Below are 27,827 nucleotides of genomic sequence, written 5' to 3'. Positions count from 1 at the left end.
AACAGAAGATGGCATGCTGGACTATCCAGCTAGCTGCACTAGCCAGTATTTCGATATTCGAAAAATTATATCGCCTAAAGGGAATAATAATATTGTCCCTAAAATGGTGTTCAAAAAGAAAAGGTTGACTGGGTGGCACAATATGACAAAAAAAGTACACAATTGAATTGTAACTGAAAAGCAACAAATTAATTTTATCTGTTTCTTTTTGATGATAAACAAAACAATTATGAGTGTATTGATTTTCTTGTTTTTTATAATGTCCTTATATCAATAATGTAACTTCCATTTTTATTAATGGAATTTTTTTGTGTTTTATAAATTCATTTATTTCTACAAGTGGGAATCCGTTGTTTGATTGTTTTGTAAATACATTGTGGAAAACCCTATCTGTATGTGAATATGGAAACTGCAATAAAAAACTAAATGAAAAAAAAAATAAATAAATAAAATAAAAACTGCCTTTATTCTAGCCAACATAAAACAAACGAGACTTTCTCCAGAAGAAATATTATTAAACATACTTTGAACATTTCCTTACTCCGTTGAACATAATTTGGGAAATATAAAAAAATAATAATAATAAAATAATAATAATAAAAGGGGGGCTAATAATTCTGACTTCTGTATTTTGCATGTAAAACCAAACACATTAATTTTGTTTTGCCTGCATATGTTTTATTTTTTTTACTCTCAAAGTGGAAATTTATGCACTAGCTATTCATTTTGCATGGCCTGAGTGAGTAAAAAAATTTGCAATTTACATTTTTGGTGAACTATCCCTTTCACACAATATTATAAAACATTAAGGCTTTATAAAAACAAACGATCAGTCCGTGTGAGCAACTGAACATTATTTACTGATCAAGTCTTCAGTGTATCATCAGCAGCAGTGTTTGGCATGTTCCTTTAAAAGAGTACTTATAGTTACTAGTTCCTTCTCACAAATAGTAACTGAGTAACATAGTTATAAAAGTAACTCATTAAAAAGTAACTATTGCTATACTTAAAAAAATGTAATGTCAAATGACTATAAAATAAATCTAAAACATTGTACACCAATCTACACTATTTTAATGTTATTGTGGGACAATGTGGGAGACAGCCATTAGATTCAACATAGCATTATAAATATTATCATAACTACAGTTGCACAATAGATGGTTTAGAACTTTATTTATTGCTCAGACCACAACTCACACTTGACTTAGCCACTAATTTTGTGGTCACATGTGACGACATGAGTGGCTTCATTGAGGTGACTAGAATTACTTGTCACCAACTCAGAGAGACTCTTTTTTCCTTGGCTAAGTTGCACGATACATAAACATTCTTGCCTTTCACCTCAATGAGAGAAAAGTAGTGCTTATATTTCCAGTTTGCAAAAGCTACCCTTAAACTTGTTGGAACTGCCATTGTTCTGCCTCCTGGTTATGTAAACACCCACAATACTGTGCCTCTGTTTGGCAAACGATGGAAATGCACTCTAAGCCATAATCTAAGCCAATCATCAGGTTCTCAGTTACAGCATGTTCACAGACACACCAATCATCATCACTGGTTGGTTATGTGTCATGCCCCAGCCCTGAACACACACAAACCCACCCCAGAGAAAGAGAGGTCCAATGGCTGAGAGAGAAGCTGCTCTCTAAGAAACTGCTTCAGTGTTCTCAATTATAGTAACATGCAGCTTATTGTCAGAAATGGCAAAGGAGTTGTAATGGGGAAACAGTAATTAATTTGATTACTCATAACTGAGAAAAGTATCACCCTTTATTTATAGCAGCAGTTATTCTCATAACTATAGTTGTTTCCATCACTGATCATTAGGAAATGTGTATAAACTTAGTTTTACCTGTATAGGATTTTTGGACTTTCAAAGTCAGAAATTTGACTTTTCCAAAGTTTAGAATTTTTAAACTTGCAATTTATGAATTAACAAGTACCACAATTTCAGCTGAAAATATAGGTCCCACTTGATATGGGGTTGCTAATATTCATTAATTTTCTTGTCAGCTTAGTCTCTTTATTAATCCGGGGTCACCACAGAGGAATGAACCGCCAACTTATCCAGCACGTTTTTACACAGTGGATGCCCTTCCAGCCGCAACCCATATCTGGGAAACATCCACACATACACTCATACACTACGGACAATTTAGCCTACCCAATTCACCTGTACCGCATGTCTTTGGATTGTGGGGGGAAACCGGAGCACCCTGAGGAAACCCACACAAATGCAGGGAGAACATGCAAACTCCACACAGATACACCAACTGAGCCGAGGTTCGAAGCAGCAACCCAGCGACCTTCTTGCTGTGAGGCGACAGCACTATACTGCACCACTTTTGCCAATATGTACACTGAAATAAATCCCTTGTTACAATGTACTAATTATATAAATACATGTTTTTCCATTGTACTTATAATTTATTAAAGACCTGCATGAAATTACCTGAGTAATTAATGTGTGTAATTACAATTGTAATTACATTGTTTACCATCGCTTACACCAGGGGTGTCCAAACTCGGTCCTGGAGGGCCGGTGTCCTGCAGCTTTTAGCTCCAACTTGCCTCAACACACCTGCAAGGATGTTTCTAGAAAGCCTAGTAAGAGCTTGATTAGCTAGCCCGCCCAGGTGTGTCTGACTAGAGTTGGAACTAAACTTTGCAGGACACCGGCCCTCCAGGACTGAGTTTGGACACCCCTGGCTTACACCTTAACCAACCATTAAACCTACATACATACCACCAAACCTGTCCCTAAATCCTACCCATATTATGTACATTTACTGTATGTGCATTTAGGTCTTGATGCAAGGCCACCTAATATAAAGTGGGACCAAAATATTCTTTTCAGTGTTGAAATGAAGCTGGTTCTATCCTCTGTGGTGACCCCTGATGAATAAAGGGACTAAACGAAAAGAAAATGAATGAATGAACAAACGAACGAATGAATGAATGAATAAATTATTTGAAATGGAGAAAAAAATGTCACCAACATCTTTGATGGCCTGAGGTGAGTAAAATAAGCAATAATTTTATTATTATTATTGATATGATAATGATGAGGATATTAACCTGTATAGATTATTGCCACTACCATTTCACACCATGAAATCAAACCTATTTTTTCTACTTTAGGTGCAACGTTTTTTTAAAGTATCTTCATCAAATCAGATAATGAAGTAAAACTCCTGTTGATTCAGTCACGCTCAAATCGCAGAGCCATTTTTTTTTTTTTGCCTCAGTATCTCCATATATTTGTGGATTCGCACAACTTGTTGATATAGTCTGTGTGATCTTGGCCGGTGTTGATTCTGTCTAATTTGGCCTTGATTAGCGCTCGGAGCGGAGTGTTTTTGACAGCTCTCTAATGTTGATTCAGTCTGGGGCCCATTAGCATGTGCTGTTGATTTGATTTCTCTGCTGTTGGTTTTTGGTCTTCGCCGGTCTGTTAGTCGCTCACATCAGGATCTCTTCCACCGAGGGACTGCTGTTTGTACACTTCCAAAGATATTGATCCTCGGCAGAAGGGAAAACATTAGCGCTAGCATGGGCTAGCACTGGGGCGAGCTAGGTAAATAGCTTTGTCAGGTCTGAAGAATCCAGTCTTGTCAAGGAAATGAATTGCTGCTGTATTTGCGGAGCGTTCGCTGGAGGTGCAGCTTTACGGCAGGCTGATCGACGGGGTGTCAGAGTGGCTTCACGCTGCGCTCACAGCACACACACACAGCACAGCTCTGTGATTATAGTGCATTGTAGTGTTTGGTGTGTGTGTGTGTGTGTGTGTGTGTGTGTGTGTGTGTGTGTGTGTGTGTGTGTGTGTGTGTGTGTGTGTGTGTGTGTGTGTGTGTGAACGTCTTCGACTGTGGGCTCTTTTGGCCTGGTGGACTTTCACAAAAAAATCATCTGAAAACACACATGCTTTCCAATGCTTAAGAAACAGAAGACAAGAAAACAGTCTTTGTATTTCCAGCTGTGAAACTACAAGCATCACCAGGTTTTTATTTTGACTGTGTGTGCATTTTTAAATGAAATTCCATTCATCCATTCATTTTCCTTCAGCTTAGTCCCTTGTTTTTTAGGGATCACCACAGTGGAATGAACCGCTCGTATATTCCAGCATATGTTTACACATTGGATGCACTTCCAGCCGCAACCCAGTACCGAAAAATACCTATACACTCTCATTCACACACACACTTTTAATTTAGTTAATCCAATTAATCTAACATGCATGTCTTTGGACTGTAGGGAAAACCGGAGCACCCAGAGGAAACCTACGCCAACATGGGGAGAACATGCAAACTCCACAAAGAAATGACAACTAGGCCAGCTGGGACTCAAACCGGCGACCTTCTTGCTGTGATTCAAAAGTGCTAATCACTCATGAAATTCCAGTATGTCAAATTATAACAAATTAAAACATTGTTTGAATAAAATTGCTGGTCCTTTAGCTTGCTAAGACTTATTTCATACAGTAGCATTCAATGCATCCTAATAATGCAGACTAAGTGATATTTTGAGACTTTTGCATAGTTTTAGCAAAATTGCAGGTTAGCTGAAAATTGAACACAGAAATAATTACTAGTAATAATTGTAAATTGTTTTCCACATATTGCATACCTTATATATCCAACTTGTTTATTAAAAACATTGTTGACTTCTTGATAACCAAGTTATTAACGTTCAATTAGGCCTACACTGTTACAAGCTTAATCGTTGATTCAGATTGTAAAGTAAATAGTACTGTACTACACTTTTAGATATATTAAATATGATCAATTATTGTGGTATCTGAAATTGCTATGAAATTTAAGCCATTAATCTAACTAAATTGTTAAAATTTAAAGTTGATATCTCAAAAATTGGGATCCTGTGAGACTGTTGCTATACAAAATTGTACTTTATTTTATAAACTTACTTCTTTGATGTAGTCTCCAAAAATCATTCAAATCATAGTACCATTTATATAAAAAGAAATGGGAACTGTGGCTATCAGACCTTTCCAACGATGTTTGTTTTCTCAAAGTTAGAAAAAGAACGTTTCAAAACGATTTTCACAGGATAATGTTGATGTCAACAGTATATAATATCTAAATGTGACCTTGAACCACAGAAACTTCATGCGAAGCAGCTTCTGAAGTCAAGCGTAATATCAAACTGTATGCAGAGACTCAACAAATGGTCATAATACACATTAACAAAGCAATGTATTACTTTTAAAAATCAAGATTGCATTATATATATCCATACCTAGTGTCCGATGGCCAAAAAGTGATTAATTTTTTATTAATTGTTAAAATATTGGTGTCTAGATACTGTTGTATACACCATGATTTTATATACTATTCACTTTGATGTGTGATATGACTAAAAAGTGGTCATAAAAGAATATTTTCTCAATTTAAATGAGTAGCGGATAGGTTTTTTTTTATACATAATCTGAAAGATGAATAAATAAGCTTTACAATGATGGTTTGTAAGGACAATATTTGTCCAAGATGATGCAACTTTTTGACAGTTTTTTTTAAGGCTTTTAAATGACATGCAAAATGCATTTACAAACTAAACGTTACATTTTGATATACATATAGAGAAGACAAACTTCTTTGTGGAATACAATCATGGTATAAGCATTTATACATACATAAATACACTTATTTATTTATTTATTTATTTATTTATTTAAAATGCAGTACAGTATTGAAAAGTATCAGAAATAATGCAAAAATAGTTTCAAAGAAGTTACTATAAAGTAGTTAGGACATGTAAATGAAGAAACCATGCAGAACTTTCATTTTATTTAAAAACATTAGAGGAGCCTTACAAATCAACATCCAGTAACTTTAAGATTCAATTCATGCAGGAAAGCACTGAACCATCCATTTCTGGATTGCTCTAGATGACCAAAAAAAAAGTCTTGTTCGTTCATAAAATGATTTTGGTGTGATATTAAGCCTAAAAAGGATCAGTAGATTAATTGAAGTTGTCAGATTAGCTCCCTCTTTATGTCATGAGTTTGCCATTTAAAGGGAAGTGCCAGTGGGGGGTTGGCATTAACCAGACACCTAAAGGGCACGTCATTAATCACCTTGCTATGGTGGTGGGCACACGGACCAACCACTGGATCCACACACAATGTCACAAAGAACCTTTGCACAAATAGCATATCAAGCCATAATCAAAATTAAGTGACTCTTTTTACTACCATACATTGCACTTTGTGTCACTGCAATGTTGAAAATTGCCAACTCTTAGATGTAGTCAAAAGCTTATGTTGTCCATTTAGCCTAAAAATGTAAAGATTTACTAAAAATCATTTCAACATTATTGAAATGGTACAAACTACTAATTTTTGATCAAACTTTGAGCTGCAAAATTGTTGGTTGAGACAGAAAAAAAACAGCCATAATTTGTTTGGCAATGTGTAGGGCAAGGCAGAATCTGCGGACATTTTTTGGTATTTCTGTGGAGAATTTTGCAAAAGTCTGTGGATTTGTGGAATGATTTTGGGTGTATTGTAACAAAAATCTTACAATATTAAATTAAAAATAATATATTTTTAACTTTGATTTAATGTTTACAATACAAATCCAATGAAATCCACCTAATTGGTAAACAAAGCAAATCTCTCATATATTATATCTACTAAATGACAGAAACTATTACTTTACAAACAGTTCTGTAAATAAATCATATGAACATTTTAATATTACCATTATTATATCACACTTATATTAGTAAAACTGAATAAACATAAATTTACACACATTTGCACAAGTAAACACATACACTCAATGAAGGGCTAAAAATCTGCGAAAATCAGCAGATTTCTGTGCGCACAGATTCTGTGTGGGCCTAGCGATGTGTAAAAATATTTTTCACATGTATTTTTAAATGCTTTAGGATAATGTCAATGATCCTAAAGCCTATGTTTGAAACTACTTGATATTACATGGTTAATCTTTTAGAACAGACTTGAAAATTAAAGTTTAAAAAAGTTAAATGAATTGTTTAATGAAGTTAAATATAAATATTGTAGTTTCAAGATCACAACTTTCTCACAATGCTGTTATTCATGTTTCTGTCTGCATCCCTGTAATGGTGCGTAAATTTGCACTCATAAATTATGAAAATATTATTACTATAAAAAATGTAATTTGTGACACCATGAAATAAATAGAGCATAATATGACATTTTTGCTTCTTTTGTCCATGCAATATGTCATTATATAGCACATCCCTAACTGCAGTTTACGCGGACTATAAATGAAATGTATAAATGTATATACACAATTTATTTTTTAAAAATAAAATAAAAACAATCAACAACAACAGTGTATTATGGTATCTAAAATTGCAATAAAATGTCATTCATTCATTTCCTTCAGCTTAGTCCCTAATTTATCAGGGGTCATTACAGTGGAATGAACCACCCAATAAAATGTCCAATCAAGATTTTTATTTTATTTACTTATTTAAAGCATCCTCCAGTCACAAATCAACAAGTTTCTGTCAAAGCATCATTTCCATCAAAAAAATAGGTACCGCTGACCAGTAGATGTTATGCTCACCAAAAATATTTATAAATAAATTGCGGAACTGCTTTGAAAGAACTTAAAAGGCAAATAAAGTAATTACACTTATGATGTTTTCATTGTCATAGACCAGGAAACACCAAACTTGTTCCTGGAGGGCTGGTGTCCTCAGTGGAAAAACGAATACTATGGAAGTCAATAGTAACAGGTTTTCAGGTTTCTCTAAAATATTTTCTATTGTGTTCAACAGAAGAAGATACTAAAACAATGTAATCAGAGAGTGAACTGGGACTGGTGTGTGATTGAAGTGCATGATGGAATTGTGGTTCTGTTAAATGTGAGCGTTCTACAGCAACCTGCAAAGGCAACATTGCAGGTGATCACAACAGCTATAAAGTAAAAATGTTATAATTCATTACAATATTTTATACAGAGTTAAATGGATTAAGAAATTCCCCCAAATTAATAAATACTAAAGAAAAAAAATATTATTAAAATAAAAAAAAACTGTAACATCCCTCTGCAGATTTATAATGAACAAAGCACTTTATATGAAAAAGATATTCCACATTTCACTACATTTTACAGACATTCAGAGATTGGCACAGGAATTTGTATTATTTAGTTGTTTGTTTGCTTTTTCCTACCCACGGCTAGATTTTAGTATGTGACCATGTCAAAGGTGAATTTAAAGTTTTTTTTATTATTATTAGTACAGAAATGTGACTGCCATGATCCTTCCAAACTAGGTTGTAGGGAACAAACATAACGCTTAGAATGCTCACCACAAAGAAACAGGACTCAACCAAGGAAGTGCGTTTGAATGGTCTCTCTAAAGTTCATGTGATTAGTCCTTAACAACTTCAGCTATGTTAATGTAATCAGAGAGTGAACTGAGACTGGTGTGTGAGTGAAGTGTATGATGGGATTTGTAGTTCAGTTGAATGTGAGCGTTCTCCAGCAGCCTGCAGGGGCAACACTGCTGGTGATCATAACAGCTATGAAGTATTATAAATATATAATTATATAAGTATAGTTTATACAAAGTTAAATAGACTCAGAAATTCCTCCAAATTAATAAATATTGAAGTTTATGAAGAATATTAAAATGAAATAAACTGCATTCATTTCATAGAAACAAACTATTGTAATAATTAAGGTCTATAGTCAGTTTCAATGTGAGCAACACAAGTTTAAATGAACAATAATTAATGAAGAACTACAATCACTCAGAACAGATGCGAACGAGTCTAGCCCACCAGTTCTTGATTAAAAAACAAACAATCTCCATCTATTCTGATGAAATACTTTCCTTTTTTAAGGCTGAGAATGGTCCAATCTCACAAGTGACATCCTGCTGCAGATTTATAATGAACAAAGCGCTTTATATGAAAAAGATATTTCACATTTCACTACATTTTACAGACAATACAGAGATTGGCACAGGAATTTGTATTTATTTAGTTTATTTTTTCAAACCCCAAGGCTAGATTTCAGTCTGTGACCATGTCAAAGGTGAAATAAAAGTTTATTATTATTATAACAAAAATGTGTCTGACGTGATCCTTCCAAACTGAACGGGGTTGTGGGGGTGTTGAAACCAGGTGATCATTTTTAATTATTTAAAATGTCTGTGTAAAAAGGCTAGAAAATGGCTGAACTTGAGCTCTCATTTTCCTCACCTTCCATAAATGGCCATGAATTTTCAAGGATTTACATTAACAAAAGTGCAGACATTTGCAGACAAAATGCATTGGCGCTCACAAACATCTCAAACATGCATGCACTAAGAAAAACCCTCACACACGAATTAGAGATATAAAACACATCCGTTACTGCATGGATTGAGAAGGACACACACACACACTCGCACAAACACAGCCTTGCGGGCAGCATATGAATATTTAACAGTAGCTTCTCTCGGCGCGTAGAGCCTGCCAGTCATTGTCAAATAGGACTTAATCTTTTCAATTTCTGGGTGCAAATATTCACACTGGCTGCTGTTTGTCTGCCCCATTAATGAGCCTCTCCCCCATAATCCTCGGCTGCTAATTCAAGTGGCTGCTGGGGCGTCCAGCCGGAGGAGAGCAGCACACAGCCGCACATACACAGCACAGATTATTCCTCTCCTCCTTTTCACTCCTACATCACACATTTCTCTCCCTCTGTTTTCTGATTTGGTTTCTTTCCGTCTTTCATTTCCTGTCAGTCTGCTGTCATCACGCGTGCCCTTCATTTTGTCCTCTTGTCAATCCTTGTTCTGTTTTTGTTAGTCTCTGTAAGCTTTAATTGCTTTGTATAATTTATCATTTGTATATATTGTTTTTTCAATAGTATATGTTAAGTATTATCTTTTTTATTTTTTAAGTTATTTTTAAAAATGATAATATTAGTAAATTTATTTTGTTATTTATGTTATTTGATAGTGCTTAAAGTAGAGTTTAAAGGGTTAACTATGTTATTTAAGGAAGACAACAGAGGTTTGTTTGGGCTATATTTGTATTCACACTCACCGGCCACTTTATTAAGTACACCTTACTAGTAACGTAGATCCAACAAGGGACTGGAAATGTTCCTCAGAGATTTTGGTCCATATTGGCATGATAGCATCATGCATTTGCTGCAGATTTGCCGGCTGCACATCCATGATGCAAATCTCCCATTCCACAACATCACAAAGGTGCTCTATTGGATTGAGATTTGGTGACTGTGGAGGCCTTTTTAGTACCATGAAGTCAATGTCGTGTTCAAGAAACCAGTTTGAGATGATTTACTCTTTATGACAGGTTGCGTCATCCTGCTGGAAATTGCCATCAGAAAATGGGTACACTGTGGTCATAAAGGAATTAATCTGGTCAGCAACAATACTCGGGTAGGCTGTGGCGTTGACACAAATGCTCGGTTGGTGGTAAAACATGCTCTTCTGCATACCTCAGTTGTAATGAGTGGTTATTTGAGTTACGCTTGCCTTTCTATAAGCTGGAACCAGTCAGGCCATTCTCCTCTGATCTCTGTCACCAACAAGGCATTTGCACCCACATAACTGCTGCTCACTGGATATTTTCTATTTTTCGAACCATTCTCTTTAAACCCTAGAGATGGTTGTGTGTAAAAACCCCAGCAGATCAGCAGTTTTTGAAATACTCAGACCAGCCCGTCTGGCACCAACAACCATGCCATGTTTAAAGTGACTTAAATCACCTTTCTTCCCCATTCTGATGCTCTGTTTAAACTGCAGCAGATCGTTTTGACCAGGTCTACATGCCTAAATGCATTGAGTTGCAGCCATGAAGTTGGCTAATTAGAAATTTGTGTTGGCGAGCAGTTGAACAGGTGTATCTAATAAAGTGGCCGGTGAGTGTAATCTTTGTTGCCAAGTTGAATTAAAATATAAATCGGCCTTAAAAACAGCTTTTTGATTCAGTACAAGATGTTTATAATGTTTTGAGAATCTATCAACTTGCACATGAAGACTTCATTATTCAAAGGTAAAATTGCATAAGATTTTCCCAAATGTATCCTTTGTGTAGTAAATGTTAAAACTCTAAAGGGTACACCGTCTTACTGATTCTGCACATGCCATAAAATTAGTCCATTTTGGCAAAACATTTTTAAATTTATATGTGAAGTATATAAGATTGAACTGTCACCTGAGCCAAAATTGGCCCTCTTTGGAGAAACCACAGAAAAATATAGACAAATACAGTATAAATACAGTATACATCACAAGCAGTATCCCTATGTATGATATTAGCAAAGAAAGTAATTCTCAGTCAGATTACGCGCCTGTTTTTGAAATTTAGATTAGGAGTTTAAGTTATGTGTTGACCATAGAAGAATTGAGATATGGGTTGACAAACAAACAAAACATATTTTTCAAAATCTGGAATCCAATTAGGCTTTCTATTAGTGTTGCTGACTTGTAAATATTTATAGGCTGGGCTGGTTTGGCATGCATTGAGATATGGAGCCTACACACTTCTTTTTAAATGATTTATTTATTATATTTAATCTATTTTTTCTTATTCTTTTTTTTTTTTGATGATATTGCATTGTTGTGTCCGACATTATGTGTATTGTAAAAAGGCCTTTGTATTCTTTCTGTTTTAGTTGTTATTGTTTATGTTCTTATGCTAAATACAATAAAAAATAAATATGCATTTAGGAAAAAAAGTCTATGATTATTTTTATGTTATGCTCATATATTTGAAAATTGTAGATTTTTTATACTGTGTTTAAATTGTATTAGTTATTAATTTGCTTACATTATGAATATTCATGTGATGTTGACAATAGTAAAAAAAAATTCTAATAGAGATATGAGATATAAATCTGTGGGTGTCAGGCAGCAGGAGGGTCAACAATTATTTTTTGATTTCCAGTAAATTTAGTGAAACGTGTTTGTTAAAAACATAACATCAAGCTAACTTCAGCCAGACCTACAAGAAACTGAAATTCAGCTTAATAGTTCATTGTTCCTCCCACATTAATCGTACAGTAGTTTGCATGTAATTTTAACTCATTAGATTCAGTCTCGTCCTCTGTGTGCAGAGCAGATCTCAGCAGGTGAGATTTTCTTGTTGTTATTTTGGATGTGCAATTGTTGTATTTTTGGGTCTGTCCATCATGTTAAGCAGTCAGAGGCACTGAAGTAAAAGCAGCTTGAGTCAGTGCATTAGTGTGTGTGTTGTGACCTGCTCTGATTAATGGAGTGTATGAGGGCAGAAGCAGAGCCTCCTCCTCTACACTCATTACCTCATTAACATGGACCAAAGGCTGCAGGTAATCTCTCTCATCATGACACACATGTGCACACTCACACTCACACTCACACTCACACTCGCACTCGCACTCGCACACGCACACGCACACGCACACGCACACGCACACGCACACGCACACGCACACACACACACACACACACACACACACGCACACACACACACACACACACACACACAGCAGTCATGCAATTCAAACACTTTTGTAATACGCCCTGATTTCATATCATACTCATGTATGGCACTTTATAGTAATAGTTTATTTTATTTAGCAAAGCTGTATTAAATTGATCAAACATGACAAAGGCATTAATAATCATATGAAAGTTTTCAATTTCAAATACATCCTAAGTGCAACAATATTAGTAATAAAAATAGTAATAGTAATAAATAAATAAACTATTATTAAATGTATCTTCCCACCTGTCCCACCAGTGACGATATACAGCCATACCGCTCTGCTACATGTGTGATATTGCATTTATACAACAGTTCAACGGCATAATCGTGTATATAAAAAGAAAATCAAACATGAAAATCAAACAGTCTAAAAATTATTTTGTATAAAGAACTACTTTCTTCCACCATTTATACACATCTGCAACTGACTTTAGAACAGCGAAAATCTTTGCTACTTCACCAATATCACTTTAGAGCAAGTATTTGAATGATTCTCCTGTGTAATATCTAAAGTGATGACAAAAAGGTGACTTTGCTCACATTTTAAGATTATAAGGCTGAACGGCATGAAATGCCATCAGTCTAGAGACATTTCCCAGTATTTCTCTGTTGCAATAGGGATATCACAGTAATTAAGTCAGAAAAACCAAAGCAACGCACCCTTTACCAAAAACATTACCAGAAACTCATACAAAACATACAAAAAACATACAAAAGAGGGAGATCGACTTGTGTGATAATGATTTGATCAGCTGTAGTTTAAAATTTTGCTGACTTTTCCTGCTCTAAGTGCTTATTATGCCGTCTCAGTCGACATCTTGTGGTGGAAAATCAATCATCTTTGCTCTGCTCAGTATGACAGGCTGAGGGATGCCGACATGCTGTATCTCCAAAATTATAAATATATAAATAAGGCACTGTCCTTATAAATAAACTGCATACTGGCAATCTAAACAACTACATTCTCACCTAAAAAGCCTAAATGGTACATTATATTGTCCAACAGCTGCATATTTCTCGATCTAGTAAGTTTATTGATCTGTTTGTATGTGGGTGGAGTAATAGAGAAGGGTGAAGAGGTTGTATGAGTGCTGTTATTGCAGAATATTGCACGGCAATCAGCCAATCAGATTTGAGAACCAGACAGAACATATATATATATGTGTGTGTGTGTGTGTGTGTGTGTGTGTGTGTGTGTGTGTGTGTGTGTGTGTGTGTGTGTGTGTGTGTGTGTGTGTGTGTGTGTGTGTGTGTGTGTGTGTGTGTGTTGTGTGATTGATCTTTTAGATCAATATAGAGCAGAAAAGTCCAGAGCTATTCATTGTTATTGACATTTAATTTTTATCGCAATTCAATATAATATTGTTTATTGGCAAAGCCATAAGTGTAAATTTTCTTCAAAACTGTCTTACATTACAGATAGCTTTTTTGTTATTTAAAAGTAATCCCGTACCCTACAATATTACTGTCTCAGAACTTTAATTCTGTAAAACTGTAATGAGTTACTTTCAAATAAATACAGGTGTATAGCATAATATGTATAATAGGCAAAATATGTCAAATTAGCTGAATAAAAATATCAACAACAACAAAACACAAAAACAGTGTTTTATATTTTGTTGTCATTCCACATTATTGGGTACTTAGGATCCCATACAGCACATAACTGCACATTCCTACAGGATTCCACATTATTTTTGTGACCAATTTCCTTCAGGACTATTGCAGAAACACTCTTACAAAAATGTACGATTTATGGAGGCATCCTACAAGGCACATGTAAGAATCCAACAAAAAAACATGCAGGACTCCTTCAGAAATTCAACAACGAACAGAAAGGAGTCCTAGAAGGAACACATGGGAATTCTTCAGGGAACATGCAGGACTCCTGCTGCAATTCATGTAGAAATTTTACGGCAAGCATACAAGATTCCTGCATGAATCCTACAAGGAAAATACAGGAATCATACAGGAACAAGACTTCTACAGGGAAGAGGCAGAACTGCAGAAATTTTACAGAAAGCTATAAGGAACATGTAGGATTGCTACAAATAACATGCAGGACTCCTGAGGGAATCCTACAAGGGACACAAACTACTACTGCTGGAATCCTGCAGGAATCCTATAGATATCATCTAAAAATTCTACAAAGACCATGCAAGACTCCTGCAGAAATCCTACAGGGAACACGCAGGAGTTTTGTTGTACTTCACATAATAATTTCACAAATGCAGAATTCCCCTTTTTCCTCCTTTCACAATGTCACTGATGTCCATAGATTTGATCGGATCAGCTGCTCTCGGATGAAAAAAATACAACTGTAAGTGCAGCCTATCTGTTTGGTGGCTGTGAAGAAGTTTGGTAGTGTTCGGTGTGTGTGAGTGAGCTGAAGGTGTGAATGTCTGTGTATTTATACCCATCAGGACTGGGCTCCAAGGGTAGTTTGGGTGTTAATGGAGAGAAGCTCTGATTAGAACAGATAAGTGAGATGGACAGGCCTGTCGATAAAAGGCCATGTGTGCCTATGTGTGTGTGTGTGCATGTGTGCAAGGGTGCGTGCGTGTGTGTGATTCTACATCTACACCACTCATTCAGATCAGCACTTCTTGCTGCATAGTAAAGCCTGGTTTATAGTTCTGCGTCAAGTGACCGGCGTAACCCACGGCGCATGCAACGCGCGTAGCTGTGCATTTATACTTCTGCACTCACTCTGTTGGTCTGCATTAACACTTCCGAAACGCTAGTGGGCAGTGAGGTGTAAATGTTCCTCTGTGTCGAGTTTCTTTGCTGTTGTTTTGCTTTTCCTGAACACTTCCGGGATGTACAAGTGTCTCAAACTCGCTCATTTTGAGGCAGGAACCGGCGGACGTGCAACAACTGTAACTATGAGGTAAACACAAAACAAAACTTTCCATCCGGAGCTTCTTCACGGGACTCCACACTTGTAAACAATCGCTCCATCAGGCTCGCACCATTCACGCGGCTCTCGGTCCCACCCAGACTCGTAAGCGCTACCAAGCTGACCAATCACAGAGCTTGCGTTACACGTCGTCGCGACATGTAGTTACATTTTTTGAGAGGTGCCCGTCAGCGACGCCGACGGCCACGGCGAAGGGCTATGCGTCAGCGCCGTAGCATACGCCGGCGTTTGACGCAAAAGTATAAATCAGCCTTTAGTCTTTCCTCATACATCATGGCTGATGGGTGGAAACCATGTATCTCCACATCTAAATTTTCTTCTGTTAATAGGTGCTAATGGTTACTCTTTGTGCCTGTTTGTGATGTGACATCATGAAAAACCATAACTATTTTATTTATTGGTGAAAAAGTTTAAAAGTTTCTTTAATATAAATTCATCCATTTTCACTCATTCACTCATTTTCCTTCAGTTTAGTCCCTTTATTCATCAGGGGTCACCACAGCGGAATGAACCGTTAACTTATCTAACATATGTTTTCTAGCATATGTTTTCTAGCATACATTTTCCAGCTGCAACCCAGCACTGTGAAACATCCATACACTTTCATTCACACTCATGCACTACAGCCAATTCAGATTATTCAATTCACCTGTCTTGCATGTCTTTGGACTGCAGGGGAAACTGAAGCATCCAGAGGAAGCTCACGCAAACACAGGGAGAACATACAAACTTCACACAGAAATGCCAACTGGCCCGGATGAGACTTGAACCAACGACCTTCTTGCTGTAAGGCGACAGTGCCAACCACTTAGCCACCGTGTCACCTCCTCCGATTTCATTAAAAAAATGTACCATTTAAAAAAAAAAAGACACGCCTCCTAACCCTGCCCCTTAGCAAATCATACAAAACTCAAACAAATGTATACAAATGAGACGTCACATCAAAACATTATGAACTGCTATTAGATAGCAACAAATTCCAAGTAGGGTTGGAATTTTAAAAAATCTGGTTGACTCTGGGATGGATTTAATAAAATAATTTCTCATCTGCTAATCACACATGCAGGTGGCTGACCCAACATAGGCTCATTCAGAAAACGTAGCCCTATACATTTCTGGAGATTGTGAATTATGTTGCCAGAGGAACATATGGCTGCATTTACTTTTTAAGACGAACGATACGGGGTAGTATGACACCGTTCCTTTTTGAGCTTACCAGCTGACCGCTTAACTCTGTATGGATGCTTTCTAGCTGTTACCTGTTTGTTCAGTAGCGACGGGGTTCGAGTCCAAAACATTTCCAGAAAGCAGGTAAGACAAAAACAGAAGGCAAAAATTTAAACAAACAAGTAAACAACAGGGTAAGAATGTGGTAAAATCTAAAATTTGGTAAAAAATCAGGCAAGGGCTTTTTCTGGATTGCTTTAAAAAAAAAAAAAACTGTAGGGATATTTGACAGTTTTAACCAAAAGAACGACCAGTCTGTCAGATGAAAAAGAGCCCGAGTCAGAGATTCAAACAAACAAAGTTTACTGGAAATAGTTTGCAGTTTCATCAGCAGAAGCCAGCTTCAACACTCGCAATGAGTTCCTAGGCTGCTCTGCTAACAATCACAAATTAAATGCCAAAGAAAGAATAAATAATCTCTCTTAAAATCAGTTTGAAAATCATTTTAACCCGAGAGCTTAGCTGGGCCATTTACTGCATTCTGCTCTCCTCTATTTTATACTTCTTATAGAGACTAAACATGCTGCTTAATTTCTCAGTCATTTTATATCAGAGTTTAACACCAAATGCAACAAAAGATTGAGAGGGCATCTTACCAACAGCGCCTGGCTTCTGCTTGATGAATCTGCAAACCACCCCTAAGATGTGCAAACTGTCCAGACCGGTCTAACCCAGTTAGGGTCATATTTTTCTTGGAATTGCTCCTGGTGCATCGATCAATCAACCTTGCTCTGATATTTCTAGGTATTTTATCTGACTTTTAGGGCCACTACTGTCTACTGCAGTGGTTCTCAAACTGTGGTACGTGTACCACTAGTGGTACGCAGACTTCCTTCTAGTGGTGCGCAAAGAAGTCGCTGAATAATTAAAGTTATAAAATAAACACACTTTTAACCCTTTGGCAGGTAAGATAACACCCGTTGTGATCAGTAAATTGATTTTAATAGACTAAACCTTTTATTTTATTTTCAATTTTCTAATGTTTGTTATGTATTCTATCATTTGAAGCTAATTTCCTCCCCATATTTGTCACGGTTGTTGGGGGCATATCCCATTTTTTATATCCCAATGTTGAAAGGTATAATCCCTTGCCTTTCTGACACACATAGCCTACTCTAATGTGTGGTAAACAGATCTAATTTCTAATTTAAATATGTAAAGCCAATTTATATATCTAAAATACAAGTTAATTTTTAGATTTCAAAGATACTGATAAAAATAAGTTGTATGCATGCATCATATTTTAAAATATATCAAAAAGAGTTTATATATGAATTTGATGACATTTAGCCTATATTTATTAAGCCCAAGGAACATTTCCAGCTTGAATAGGGTATATTATGATAATACTTTATATTTAACTACAGCAGTTTAATGTTTACTTTTTAAGAACAGTGGCATTATTAATTAACTTTTAAAAGCACATTTTAATTTAAACATTGAAGTTTTAATTTATTTTTACCTGTAAGCACAGTAGTGTTGATGTTCAAACTATTTATAATGTTTAAAGTGGCTGACAATCATAACTATTCATAATATTAAGAAATAATCTGTAATTACACCCACTACGCTACTGTATTTCAATACCAGTCATTATTGTGGAACTTTTCAAAAAAAAAATTTCTGAGGTGGTACTTGGTAAAAAAAAAAAGTTTGATAACCACTTATCTGATGGATATCTATTCTTAAATTAAGCAGTGTCTTAACATATTCACTCCTGGATTTAGGAAAGTGGGAGGGCGGGTCAATCTGTGCTTTTGAAAACATTATTGGTTGGGTTTAGGGAAGGAAAAGGGTGGGTCAATCGATCGGTCAGTCAGTCATTCAGTCAGTCGACAGTAACCTCTGGTGGATTATGGGAGAACAGCAGGCATGAATGACACTCGCGAGAGAAACTTGAGATCTCAAAAAGTGCACACAGCGGCCTCTGGTGGACTCATGAAAACAACTCCAAAACAGCGTAGCTCCTAGGATGAATTTGGTGCTCTCCAGAAATGTATATAGAGGTATATTTTCAGAATGAGCTTGGGTTGGCCAGACCGTATGTAAAGCCACCAACATGTCTTAAATATTCAACAAATAAATCTGTTAACTCAATTTCCGCTTTGTGCAAACCCAGCAGTGCCGACATGCATTTTTGGTGTTTTTCTGTATGAGAATGATCAGGCGTGTGCACACTGGTGCTATTGCCCCCCTCCGCCATCCTCTCACCCGCTGGAGTCCGGCGGTCTGACGCTCCCCTGACAGCAGCAGTAATGCCCTCTCTGATCTCTGTGAAATTGCCCGCCTGCCTTCAGCAGCTGAGGACCCGCTGGAGACAAACCGCCTTTTAATTCCCAGCGCCAGAGGTGAGAGAGAGGGAGGCCCCTGGGACAGCTAGCAATCAGCCATCCATCACACCGGCGACCCCCACAGGCCCTCCAGGCCTGCCCCATCCCAACGCCTCCGCCTGGGGAGTCCTGTACTCCTCTGCTGGATGGAGGCGCTGGAGATGATGACTGCATTTCAGATTATGGGTTGCACTTCATGTTTGGGGAACTTCTACTCAAGTCATTTTTAATGATAATATCGTGCATATGGAAGATTGAGTGAGAGGTGCGTTTAGCTTTGTGCAGGGTTTGTTATTTGTGATGAAAATAACATTATGCTTGGAATTTTAACTACGGCCGTCTATTGGTCAAAGTGTTAGATTTAAAATGATGATGTGCTTAATCAATCTGATCCAAAATTGAACTGAGAAATTACTACCAAATGCAGAGTTTTACTAAAAGTAGCTTTAGAAAAAAATATTCAACATTTTTTCTACAAAACACCTCCTGTTTTACCCAGAAATCATAAATAAATGTTATCATTGCTTAGTGAGATACTTTAATGTGTCAAAACAAGAAAATTGTAGTTGTATTTACTTTTTCACCATAATATTTCTTTCTTTTTTTTTAATGACAAGTTTAACATTGTTAAAATTATATTTATTGTAGAAGCAATTAAATAAATAATCAAAAATATGTGGGTCCAAGTTGATTGAGTATAACTTCTATTCAACCTTATGCATTTCTGTTATAAAACCTTAAGTTCAATGTCTATTTATAAATATTCTGCCTACTCCCCTTATTTCTGTATGAATGCAAGATAACATAAATGGATAAATTGCTCTGTTTTTATCCTGAGAAACTGTTTAATGTTTTAGTTTATAGTTTTTTTCTCTAATTTTATTCAGATGGATTGTTGGTGATTGGATGGATGTCAGCACGATTGGGTAGCTTTACTTGAACAGAGGAAAATTAAGACCCGTTTGAAACGATTTAAGACACAACACAATATTTCAGTGAATTTACAGTGACTTTTTAGGGCTTAACTTTTGTTTTTGAAGACTTTTTAAGACCCCACGGAGACCCTGTTGCGAACTATTTATATGGGCTAAATTATAACAAACACTTTAAATTTAGTAATGTTCAACTTAATTTGTTTGTTTAAAATTAACCCCATATTAATTGTTTGCAACGCTTACCTTAAAAAATGTTAGCAAAACCAATGAATCATTTTTTCAGTGTACTTGTGAATATTTAGACACACATAAAGCGCTCGGCATATATACACCTGTCACAAATCTGTCTTTTAATTTTTAATTTTTTTTTTAAAGGGAGCAATAATATATTATATTTGTGCATTTACATTAGATTAGTCAGTACTAAAGCCAAATCTGGAGCTTATCTAACAAAATAACTAATGATAACGGCCCTAAAACAAATTTAAATGTGATATAAAAACAATAAATACAAATTTTAAAAAAAGAGGAAAAATCAAGAGAAGCAAAAAAGCAAAAAAAATTAAATAAAATAAAATAAATAGAAAAAATTAGTTTGAAGGTTGTAATTTGTTTTTAAAACATTTTGCTTGAATTTAGTTGTATTATCTTAAAATTTCTAAAAATGTAAGTAAAATATTATTTTAATAAATAAATCTGTTTAATAAATCTGTTTTGTTTAAATGCACCAAAATAAATTGTCTATAATTACTGAGAAATGGATACAAAAATATTAATTTTCAAAATGAGGGGTACTCAATTATACTGAGCACTGTACAGTATATAAACAAACCTAAATATACATATTTATTAACAGTTTTTTTCATTAATTATCATTACTTTTAATTGTATTTATTATATTTGTATTAGTATGAAAACATTACATTATTTAATGTCATTCAATTATCTAATGTCACCTGACTTAAATAGATCTAAAGTGGAGTAGGTCCATTAAAAATGTTAACACAATATTTTTCCATAACTAAATAATAAAGTTAATGTGCCCAGATTTTTAATGTGACATGAATACAAGCATATTGTGGCAAAAGTTCTTTTGAGTTGTTTCATTCCTCCAGATCATTATTATTTTTATTCCTTGTGGTACAGTAATAGTCTAAATGTCTGTAATATTTTAAAGGAAAGACTTCTTTCCAGCTTTGTGTTTGTGTGTGTGTCTGCAGGCTGGTTGGAGCAGTGAGAGTGAAGGAAAAGTGGAGAAGTGGAGCTCTGTCATTCACCAAAGGGCCTCCAGGGAGACTCATTTCAAAGTCTGAATGTTCACGTCTCTCATGTCCTTTGGTCTATTTATATTATAGTCCTTTCTCATAATGTAAAATATTTTATTATTGTTCAAGAATGTATTATTCATTTTTCAAATGGTTAAAATTAATATATTTTTGTTAATAAAAGTTATATTTTGCACTAATATTATTTTATAGAGTCTAGAACATTCTGAATACTGATTATATATATAATAAAAATTGACATCTATTGTACAAAATATTAGTCTATTTACATTACACATGTCTCGTTATAGCTTTGTGTGTTTAAATATTTCTATATAATTTTAGTATTTTAAAATCTTTTCTTAGATAATAAAAACAATTATATTTATTTTATTACATACAATTATATTATATTTTTTCTACTCTACATCAATTTTGTTTTTCCTCAGTCATTATACTTTAAAATGTTTTGTTTTCTCTTATCATTATTTTCAATTTATTCCAACTCGAGGGTGCAGTGCCACAAGGGTTTGGCCCCGTCAATGCTGGTTGCAGCTTTCATTTCAACTGAGGTTAATAATAATAATAATAATAATAATAATAATAATAATAATAATAATAATAATAATGGGTGACAGAGTTTGCATTTTCTCCCTGTGTTCGCGTGCGTTTCCTCTAGGTGCTCCAGTTTACCCCAGAGTCCAAAGACACAAGTTACAGGTGAATTGAATAAGCTAAATTGGCTGTAGTGTATGTGTGTAAATGTGAGAGTGTATGGATGTTTCCCAGTACTGGGTTGCAGCTGGAAGGGCAACCGCTGTGAAAAGCATTTGCTAGATAAGTTGGTGGTTAATTCTGCTATGGCTACCTCTGATGAATAAAGGGACTAAGCTGGAGGAAAATAGTGAATGAATGAATGAATGAATTAATTAATTTATTTATTTATTTATTTATTTATTTATTTATTTATTTATTTATTAATAATAATAATTATTTTTATTATTATTATTATTATTAGTAGTAGTAGTAGTAGTAGTAGTAGTAGTAGTAGTAGCATTAGTAGTAGTAGTAGTAGTAGTAGTAGTAGTATAATCTAAACATATACACAAAAACTGCAGACATCAAATAAACATTAAATAAAATACTATTTAAATAAAGATGACTTGGCTCTAATGACTCCATAGTGCAAGTTTAATATTATTTTATTATTTAATAGTTATTTTACGATCATTTTTATTCATATTTCAAAGAGTATTGAAAGCTCTGTTCATTTTAAGAATATAATAATGCATATTTCAAAATGACATTAATTTTCCTTCAGCTTAGTCTCCATTCCAGAGGTCCCCACGACGGAATGAACCGCCATATATTCCAGCATATGTTTTACACAGCTTGCGTTAATGTTGTTTGTAATATTTGTTTATGCTTATGTTAATGAAAGCTGCTACATAAATAAAGCTATAATTGTTCTTACTGTTATTCTTTTTCATTCAATCCTTTTCCTTCGACTCAGACCTTTTTTTATCTGAGGTCACCACAGTGAAATGAACCGCCAACTATTCCAGCATATGTAGTGGGTATTTATGTAGTGGATGCCCTTCCAGCTGCAACCCAATACTGGAAACACCCATACACACTCATTCACACACACAGACACTCATACACTATGAACAATTTTAGTTCAATTCACCTATACTGCATGTCTTTGGATTGTGGGGGAAACTGGAGCACCCAGGAAAAACACACACAAACAATGGGAGAACATGCAAACTCCACACAGAAATGCCAACTGGTCCAGCTGGCATTCGAACCAGCAACCTTTTTTTACTGTGAGACAATAGTACTAACCACCAAGCCACCATGCCGCCTGTGAAATATACATTTGTATCCATGAGATTTGTATATGCATAGCCAAAACTGAACTCATTTGACCATCATGAAACTTTTTAGAGGCATTTTACAGGAAAACACGTGCTCACTTCTAACAGTTTCCATCATCAATCTGATTATTGTAAATGTATTCCTGTACAGCTGATGTATTGTATAAAGCACTAACTAAATATAGCTCCAAAAGAGAGTTTCATTGCTGGTTTCACTGCTGTTCTTTTGTTTTTTTAATTGCAAAGAGACATTTGTTGCAAGTTTAGAAATCAAGATTATAAATTGGCAGTGTTGGTTGCATGAAGGAGCTGCAGAACCATTATTGGTTTCACTATAAGAACATTTCATTGAGAGAATAACATTAAACTACATCGGACATCTTTAGAAATTTCCACTGCACACAAATTGATAGAAAAAGAGTTTAGATTAACATAGAAAATGTATTATGTTCATAACTTTTCCCTGACAAAATCAGTGGAGGAAGATAAATCTGTTCTATGGCATTCTTCAACAAACCTTAGTGGCAACAAATCATCTTTATTTTTAGAGTGCATTTATGCAGTCATGCGAAGAACATATGAAAAACATGCTTGTTTATGTGCACAAGCATGTTTTTCATACATCCTTCTTCTCTTCATTTGTGTTTGTATTGTTTTCATTCATGCTAATAGTTTGTGTGTATATGTGGAAACGATGGCAAAATAAAGCATGCTCATATTAGGCCCTCCAAACACTTCTGTCTGTAAATTACACAAAGAACACTGAGCCGTTTTATCTACTATGCATGTATTCATGTCTTATTTATGCAAAACTGGAGAGATCACACTTGTATGATATCTTTGATAGACACCCAAAGCCTTTGAGACTGATAATAAGCACATTTGCCTTTAAATGAATCACAGTGCTGTTTTTTTTATTTTTTTTATCTGCTTTCAGTTGGAGTTTTGCAAAGATTCTTCTTGGATGTAAATGCGTTAAATATTTCATTTATTATTTTAATGTCACAATATGTCAGTTCTAATAAGAAAGAGAGAGAGAGAGAGAGAGAGAGAGAGAGAGAGAGAGAGAGAGAGAGAGACAAACATATATATATATATATATATATATATATATATATATATATATATATATATATATATATATATTTATTTATTTATATATATATATATATATATATATATATATATATATATATATTTATTTATATATATATATATATATATATATATATATATTTATTTATATATATATATATATATATATATATTTATATATATATATATATATATATATATATATATATATATATATATATATATATATATATATATATATATTTATTTATTTTTATATATATATATATATATATATATATATATATATATATATTTATTTATATATATATATATATATATATATATATATATATATATATTTATTTATATATATATATATATATATATATATATATATATTTATATTTATATATATATATATATATATATATATATATATATATATATATATATATATATATATATATATATATATATATATATATATATTAGGATGAATACCATTAGACATACAGTCCTTTATTCTGCATGATATTGCAAACTTTTCAACTTTTTGTGTAAAATTTTAACATTATGCAAGTCATGTCTGAATAAGATTGGAAAAAACTATCATTGTGATATTTTGATTTTCTGCGATATATATAGTGATAAGAATACAATTTCACCAGATGACTAGAATAAATCTATTTGGATAGAATTAATAATTTTAGATTGATTGGCATGATTCTGTAGGGCAGTGAATCATGCATAAAATATCAAAAACAATCGATGAGCATAGATGAATACAATAAAGAAAAGGATACAAATGAAATAAACAGAGTTTTATGGTTTTAAACAGTATTCAGGTACAGTAATCGAATAATCACAAGTAATACTGTGTAGACTTCATTAAATAAATAATTCAACAGAAATGGTCATTATTAAAGCTTTTATATGCATTTTTAAAGCATTGAATGCTTTTAAAATCCTCTTGCAAATATGTAAAAAATAAAACCTAATGCAGCATATGCTGCGATGTGATTATTGCGAAATAATTGCTGAAACATTATATTGTGCGGCCCTCATGCAAATATTAAAACATACCACTGTTTGGGCTAATTGTGCAACTATAGGCCTGTAAGTTTTAAAGGGGAAAAAACAGGTAAGGGTCCGCATTGTATAATTTACACTTTGTCTGTCTGGGATGCATTATCCACACACACACTTAGTGAGAAGTTGCCATGTCCACTTATTATAATCATCTTTGGGTTTGTTGTTTAGACTGATAAATCAATCAAACTTATGCAATTTCCAATAGTGGTCAGTTAGATGCCAATAGCAATATTTTGATATTATTTTCTAAATAGAATAAATACATTTAGTTTAGTTTGTGAATATTTTATTTGCTGTTTTTATATCTGGCAACTAGTCATGGGACAATAAAGTTTTCAAGGTAAACCGCGGTTTGGAAAAGTCAAGGTTTTAAAACTGGCAAAATTTTCTGCTATACCGTTCCTATTACATATGTAAGATTATTTTTATTACGTTTTTTTTTTTTTTTTTTTTTTTTTAGGACAAAAGTATCTCCAGCAGAAAAGAAATCCAAAGATGGTGTTTTAAAGATTTTTTTGTTTCATAAACTAATGAAGTCAGCAGAAGTCAATGCTTCATTTGAATTATTTAGCCTGACATGTTTACTGCTCCAAAATATATATAAATGTTTTTAAAATAAAACATATTTTGTATAAAGTGGGTAAAAAAGTTCTTGTTTTTTACCCAGACATATTAAAAGTAAATATTCTAGAGCAGTATTCACGATACCGTGAAACCTTGATAATTTTATGCAAGGTTATCATATCGCCAGAATCTTATACCGGCCTGTGCCGGTGGATGAGCATACGACTTTCCCTGTATTTATTTTGCTCGTGTACGTGAGAAATTTAGATACGTCAAATATGTTAATTTTAACGCGGTTGTCTCTCCAGTAAATGGCTAGTTGTGTGTGTACAGAACAGATCTAAGCACTAAAAGATGAACTGACAACCGAATTCAGCAGCAATGTGTACGCGGCCTCAGAGCACAAAAGCCTCCCGCTGGTTTCAGCACCCTGGACAGTTCTCGAGTCTGTACAGGTGCTCTGGGTGTTCCGCTGCTCTTTGGTCTCTCTAGTTCACACAGCAGTGTGGCCTATTGACTAGATGTAGACGAATGGACTCTCAGTAGCCTGCTTCTAATCCCAAATGTTACATTACCCATGCATCAAATGAAAACGAGTTGGATAGGGCAATATAAAACTATATTGTTCGGAGTCACTTAAAATGAGATTTTAATGAGGTTTTGCGTTATTCTACTTCACATGTTTTGGTGCATATGTGTGTACGCACATCCTGTGAGCTGATTCGCTATTTAACCATAAAAGACTCGACAAGGTTAGGCCAGTCTGTTAATGGCTCTTCTGTCAGGGCGATTGTAAACAGATGGCACCTTTAATTTTAGCATTTAGCTATTTAAAAATATGCAAATGACTGGAAGTAGCCCAGGCGTGCATTTCACTCATATTTGCTTATTCGCGGAGGCTAACGTCGGGGGGAAAACTGAGGATTTCTTAAATGGGAAGTCAACAAAACAATACTTAGTGAGAAAATAAATAGCTTGCATCGCGAAGGGATTAGAAATGTAAGCGAAGCCAAACTCGCAGCCGTTGTTGCCTGCCAAGAGCAGCGGGGGTCCCGAAACTCGCCCTTGGCTCTCCTTTTCTCCAGCATGCAGCCCACCGGCATCCCCTGACTCCCAATATTACCAAACGCTATTTAGTCACTGCTTAAACCCTGCATGTTGTAAAGGGATTATTAATTTCAGCGGATGAACAGATTAGATAGATAGATAGATAGATAGATAGATAGATAGATAGATAGATAGATAGATAGATAGATGATAGATAGATAGATAGATAGATAGATAGATAGATAGATAGATAGATAGATAGATAGATAGATAGATAGATAGATAGATAGATAGATAGATAGATAGATAGATAGATAGATAGATCACAGATTTTTTATTTAACATATTTCTTATTTAAATTGGGATTATTAAAAAATACAAATAATATTAGAATAATAAATGCTTGTTATTGATTTTATTATCATTATTATTATTGTTGTTATTCTCTTTTTTGTCGTTGTTGTTTTAAACAGTCCCAAACACAAATTGTATTTAACAATAGGCAGAGCATTGGTTACGGTGTTTGCGCTCGCTTTCTAATCCGATACACTAACACAACTGCAAACTATGTGCTATTGTTTACATGGAGAGAGGGAAGCAGGTAGACAGACCACGGGTGGCCTGATCCGGATTTATTCCAGTGATCAGACATGCCTGTGGCTTACAGAAACAGCGAAAACACAGCGCTCTGACAAAACGCCTCAGTGATACTTACGAACAACATTTAATGCCAATGCATGGAGAAATATTTGTTCAAAAGGAAGAAAAATAATAGTGCGCTTAAGCTGCAGTTATTTTGCGTTTAATAAATTAATACTTTCGGGAAATCAAATGCAAATAGGCCTATACGCATTGACTTTTAGTCTTAAAAATAAAAATAAATGATGGAATTTTAAGTGATTATCTTTAAAGACACAATTTAAAGCTAAACAAAAATCCTGAATTCAGTCTCTAATTCGCTGGAATAAATTAGCTACGCAATGTT

At 34.5% G+C, this 27,827-nt stretch overlaps 1 long non-coding RNA gene across 4 annotated transcripts in view; it reads right to left on the bottom strand.

Moving 5' to 3' along the window:
* The window catches only part of LOC141379836 (uncharacterized), a 152,905-nt gene that overhangs the window by 106,383 nt on the left and 18,695 nt on the right, over window positions 1–27,827 (bottom strand). The gene's annotated exons all lie outside the window — the stretch shown is intronic.

This window comes from Danio rerio, chromosome 21 (genome assembly GCF_049306965.1).
Source record: "Danio rerio strain Tuebingen ecotype United States chromosome 21, GRCz12tu, whole genome shotgun sequence".
Taxonomy (NCBI): Eukaryota; Metazoa; Chordata; class Actinopteri; order Cypriniformes; family Danionidae; genus Danio; species Danio rerio.
Note: the sequence above shows the minus strand (reverse complement) of the source record. Positions and strands in the feature narration are given on the sequence as shown.